The 6,000-nt window shown below is 42.7% G+C and overlaps 1 protein-coding gene across 3 annotated transcripts in view; it reads right to left on the reverse strand.

Annotated features, from left to right (window-relative positions):
- Positions 1 to 4,265, reverse strand: part of SPDYC (speedy/RINGO cell cycle regulator family member C) — a 122,004-nt gene extending 117,739 nt beyond the window's left edge. Inside the window, exon 1 of one of the 3 annotated variants that reach the window (XM_069208075.1) lies at positions 4,121 to 4,265. The gene's annotated coding sequence lies outside the window, so the exon portion shown is untranslated. Of the gene's footprint in view, positions 1 to 3,852; positions 4,070 to 4,120 lie in introns of those variants that run through there. The other 2 variants (XM_069208077.1, XM_069208076.1) reach the window with 2 other exon arrangements.
- Positions 4,266 to 6,000: the final 1,735 nt, after the last annotated feature.

The following is a 6,000-nucleotide window of genomic DNA, read 5'->3' on the forward strand; positions in this document are numbered from 1 at the left end:
TACACTACTTAAATGATCAAATTAAAAATAGATGTCTACTGTTCCACATATTGCATTTGCCATTTTGGTGTTATTTGGTTTATCAAAATTACTGTATTTCTCCAATTAAGTTTGGGATTTTTATTGTTATGCCTTTTGACTACTAATGTCTTGGTACTGCATAAATACTTTAAACATTGCCCTAAATTAAGCCTTTTTGCCCTGTGCCACAGCTAACAGGGGTTAGAGTGCAGGTTAATTTAGTGACTGAAGGTTTACCCCTGACAAGGGTTACGATTATTCTTTGAGGAGGGCAGTAATCTACCCCAAATAGTTCAATTTCTTACACACACACACACCACTTTTAAGATTTGAGGGACCCAGTGGGTGTGGATCTGGATTATCAGTAAATAAAGGGCTGCTCTGTACTCCTTAAAATAGGTGCATCAAGAGCCACTACCAGGGCCTCAGTTGTTTCAAATTATCTCAGTCCACTTTTGTGCCCCTTAATTAACTCATTGAAGTAGATTAGGTATGCCTGGATATAAGTCAATGAAACAACCTGTTTAACATGCACCTCACTAATAAGGCCCAATAAAGCCTTAAAGTGCCATGGGTTTCTTTAAAACAGGGTGCTTCGTATAGTAGACCTAACTTGACAGTTCTTCGAGCTGGGCAAAGGCATGTTTGCCTTGGATAGGTTCCAGGCTGCAATGGCACAGATATGCCAACCACAACGTGCCTAGATTTAATTGCAGGAGGGTCATACAGATGTAATCCTTTCTGCACAAGTAATAGGAGAAATCAGTTTAATAGGTTATAGGAGCTACCTAGGACTCCAAAGTATGGACCTCAAAACTTCTGGTGAAGCCTCCACTATCCAGTCATTGGAGAGCACGACGGGAACAATGAATGTCTTATTCTCCACGGAAGATGGGTCTTCCTCCTCGAAGACCCAAAGCTACAGAAATATGGACCACTTAAATCGATTACAGGTAAGTGGTGTGAACACCCCTATTTAACCCTTTTGACAGACTATTCATATCCATACAGAATGTATTGTCTTGCTAGCCACATAACAGCAGACTTTAATAAGACTACCCTGGGCTCATCACGTTCCTTTTAGAGATTAGTGAAACTTTAGGGTCTGCAAACAAAATCCCACCAACACATAAAACCTGTGTCTTATGCCTTGACTGCAGTTAGTCTGTCCAAGCACACGCCAGGCTGGATCCTTGGGTGCAAAATTAAGAAGCACACAATTGAGGGAGGGAAAAAATAAATAAACAAACTTAACTCCATATTTACACTTTGGCACTAGACCCGTCCAGTGCCAAAGTTATGGAATTTGAGTCACTTTTTGTATGTGAAAACCTACCTTGCGCTAATGACATACAAGGTAGGTGTTCCCGCGCAAAATATGACTAAGGCATGAGCGCCTTATTTTTCATCCTGCGTCATTTTTTCGCACAGGAGGTGAGCCTTAAAAAAAAAAAATGGCACCCAGGCGGATTTCTGCCGTTTTTAACTCCTGGGTCAGAGCAGGCGTTAAGGGACAGGTGAGCTCATTTCCATGACCTCTGACCATTGAAGCAGTCCACAGGTCCCCATCCCTGCCCCCAGGGACACCCATGGATTGGGGGGGGGGGGGGAGAACCATCTACAGTAAGTAATTTTTTTTTTAGGTGGCATCTAGGGGCATAACTTGGGCCCCCCTACATGCCACTGTGCCCAATGCCCATGGGACAGAAGTCCCCCAGGCATGGCCATTGGGCAGGGGGCATGACTCCTGTCTTTGCTAAGACAGGAGTAATTTCCAAGGGGGTTGTGCGTCAAAAAATTACGCTACTCAGGTTACTCTATTTTTTAACTCTAACCTGACTTGCACCATTCTTTGACGCACAACCCCAAGTCCTCTCTACGCCTCCGCTGCCTGGTTAGTCATTTATTTTCACGCTAACCAGGCCGCAGCACCGGCTACCGTCATTCCTTAAATATGCCGCCCAGCTGGTTCGTTGGAATGGCAGTAGCTGGCATCAAATGTTGACGCAAACCTTTGCTTGCGCAGATTTGCGTCAAAAAGTATAAATATGGGCCTATATCGGTACATCCTAGCATTCTCAAGTAACCAATTAACTGCTGGGCACCAATCAGGGGAAAGCGACCTCAGCACAACTGTGTTCACTTGGACACAAATTGAATTGTCTTTAAGAATGAGTTATCGCAAATGTTGCACTTCTAACAGTACAGCAAAACTTACAAGCCAACCAACAAGACCGATGCGGGCCTCGTAATGGTGCAGTTAAGAACGCAGCCCTTATGAACTACAACAAATCAAACAACACCTTGAACGATTGAATCAGTTTTAAATTTAACTCTGCAGAATGACCTAAGTGATTCAGCCAAGTATCGATTAACCAATTGGTACAACGTTTACCGGGGTTGCTAGCCAGCAGCTAATATAAGCCTTGTTGATAGACTATAGGTCCATTTATAAAGCCGTTCAACAATACACAGTACAGAGTACAGAGTATGACATTTAGCACCAGTAACTCAAGGACTGGGGTGAGCTTTCGTTTCCCATTGACAGCTGATAGAGACTCGTGCACATCATCCCTTGTGGTATTTATTCCACTCGCTGCTTCTGAAAGTTCTATCTGCAGCAGCATAGGAAGTTAAAAAAAGAACATTTCTTACAGAAAGGGAAGAGTTCGGAGTCAAGGGGTGAAGAAAAAAAAAGCGGTATAGGCAAAAATGGGACAAAATTACTGTCAGTGAGCGAGAAGGGTCGCGATACAAAATAAAACGGCAATAAAACATACCTAGGCAAAATATGGCGAGCAAGAACCTTCGAGAGGAATGGCTGAAATTGATTTACAATCTAACGCGGACGGAGGCTAAAGAGGTACAGTGGAAACCGTGAAAAGGGGATAGAGTATTAGAAGTGTAGGATAGGCAAACAAATAAAAAAAAAGAAATCAGGAATGTTGTACGAGTTAAAAGGAACAAGTAGTTAAACGAGAGGGTTAAGAACTAAAATGTTTAAAAAAACTGAACAGATGAAAAATTAACTAAAGGAGAGAAATAACTGATTAACTCAAAACGGCGGAAAAAAGACAAACGGAACAGAAAAAGAATGCAAAATAAAAAATGCTAGATAATTTAGTCAAAAGAGGAGAAAATAGTAAGAACAGAAGCAATACAACGTAAACTAGAACGCTGTGTTCAGAAAAATTGAAGATTCAGCCAGCAGAGTGCTGTGTTCAAGAGTGCAGGAGCCCCACTGGGTCCCCGCAGGATGCAAGAGAATAATGCAGTTCCTCGGGACATCACCAAGGCCTGAAGGGATTGCAAAACCACGTAGGCATTTAACAGTGTGCCATTCACACTTTGATGATTTACATCAATTACGTTCAGGTGATCCTAAGGCCCGAAATCAGAAATCCGTTAATTGGAAATTAAGGGGAACGGAAGTTAAAACTTTTCCGCATTTTACCAAGACCCTTTTCGCTTTAAAAAAAAAAAAAAAAAAACATCCACCTCGACTTCACAAACTGGTGTACGATCGCGATCCAAGTACAAACTGGTGATCTAACAACCTTCGCGTCCCAAAACACCTACAACACTCGCGCATCAGATCATGCCCTTGGCCCGCCTGTAACCCAACGACCCAAGACATGAACCCCTCGCTCGAAACAGACGTCCATGTTGAAATATAGTTCCAGGGCACCCAATTACATATCTACGAAAACGACTCCTACCTCCCCATCATAAGCTTTACAGGACCAATTCGCTGACTCTTATACGAGTCCCCATAAACGATCTCTACATCACTCCAACATGGCCCTGTCCTCCGTGGGTTTCACTCCCTACCTCCAAGAACACTATGTCATTAAGAGAAGTCCAGGACCTCCTGCTTCCAACCCACGAACACGGAGAGCTCGTGTCCCATACTAAATCCTCCGCGATACCCCGTGAACCTCAAACCTCATCCTCCTACCTCTCCACTTCGCCCCTCCCGTGGGGCACGTGCACCCCCTCTTCCCTACATTCCTCCCATCCAACGCGCGCTCCCGCCCTCTTCCCCCCTTTCCCGCGCTCTGGGGCCGGATGTGCGCGAGTTCGCGCAAAGTTCCTTCACCTGAGCAGAGGATGCCGTCAGCACGCGCACACCATTAGCCAGTGACAGCGTTCGATCGCTGCGCGCACAGACACGTGACTTTAGGTCAAGCTTCGCCGGTTCCCTTTATAGCCTGGTACCACCCTATACTGAGTCCACCAATCCTTTGAACACCCAGATTTTCGACGAAAACTGGGTGCACCTGTAGCGCCTATTGGCCTACAACGCAGGACTGCGCTGCTATTGGCTGTACTCGGGCCATGTTGTTGGGCGAAAAGTAAAGTCTTTAGTTTCGGTTTGCCACGCCCCCTTACCACTGGTCAGCCAATCGTAGAAGGGTATTTGCGTTTCTCGGGTTTGTTACGTGCCTACGCGTAACAGTACTAAATTATTGGGGTTTAGTTCGTCATGATTTTGCTTGAATCTTGGTTGAAGCCGAGGCTATGGTTTAAAGGTTTGGGCGACCTCATTAAAGAGAATACAGAAAAAACATATTTTGGATCTTAAGGCAGTTTACAAAGAGGGTCACCTGATGTAAGCCTACTGAGGCTTGTTGCTTTTTAGGAGTTTACGTATTATTAAAAACAGAATACTTACTTTCCAGATGTATTAGCATGAATAATTCATCCTGACAACCAGGCGCACTGAAATGGGTTGTGCAAACTTTCCATGAAGGGACACCACATCTGTGTATCGCTGAAACTATTTAGTAGTTGAAAAAACTCATTGGAGAACAAAGGATTTGGGTCAAGTCAAATGTCTTTGAATCAAATCTTGCAGCCTCAGAGAATAGACTAATCTGTTATCAAATTTAACATATGCTTTTATTAATGTTTTGAAGACTGAAAATGTGCATGGCATGCTTACCAACTAGTAGGCGGTTGAATGAAGGTGCGACTGTATGTCTAACAGAGTTGCCCTATTAAAGTGAATAGAAAAAACGCTTTTGTTTGCTAGGGACACCGATTTGTACAGAGGACGTTTAGATGGAAGTCTGTGGGGGCAGGTTACCTTTTAGGAAGGTGTAAATTATTGGAAAGAGAGCAACACGTGCTGAACGAGGTTGAGTTGATATGTTTCAATGTCACCTGCTTACATTTCAAGTAATTTGTAATACAATTAAGTCTGCAATGCATATGTAAAAGCCTGCCTCGAATTTCCTTATTACAGGTTACGCACAGTCTCTCTTCACCTGCAATAAATAAATTAACGATGTAGCTGCTTTACAGTTAAGTTCGGACATCCCTATGCCTACTGCTAGAGTCAGCAGCCGACGGGAAACCCATGGCACAGAACATAATTAAAGATGCAGTTTAAATAGCAAAAATAAAACCTCCCTTTTCCTTCTTCTGATTTGTTTTCTAGATGAAAAGTGATAGACAGAAAATGCATATTTATGGTATCATGCTTATATTTTTTATGCTTAGGTGATTATAGGAAAGATAGTATCTCTATGTTTCTACACAATCTGATCTGCAGCATTTTTTTTAAATCTGACGGGTTAAACTGATTATAATATTGCTTACAATAAATATCTAACTGGTATATATAATGTTGCAGTAGAGCAGGTGTCTCCAACAAGTAGCTTGTGAGCTTCTGGTAGCTCTGCAGCTACATGTCAGTACCTCTTCAATGTGCAGCCCAACCTACTAAATTAGAGCCTCATCCTTGCATGAATTATCATAGGTATACCAAAATTGAAAAACGTGTATTCAAAATGGAAATATGTGTATGTCAGAACTCATAAGATGATGTTTGGAGACAAATGGTTGAATTTCCAAAATCTAACTTCATTCAAAGTTGATAAAACCTTTCTTGCATTACTAATGACAACATTGCCTGATGCACAGAGGTAATCACTTCTGGCAGTCTTGCACGTAATGGCTACTAATGTAATGGCT

Source organism: Pleurodeles waltl, chromosome 9 (assembly GCF_031143425.1).
Source record: "Pleurodeles waltl isolate 20211129_DDA chromosome 9, aPleWal1.hap1.20221129, whole genome shotgun sequence".
NCBI classification, from domain to species: Eukaryota; Metazoa; Chordata; class Amphibia; order Caudata; family Salamandridae; genus Pleurodeles; species Pleurodeles waltl.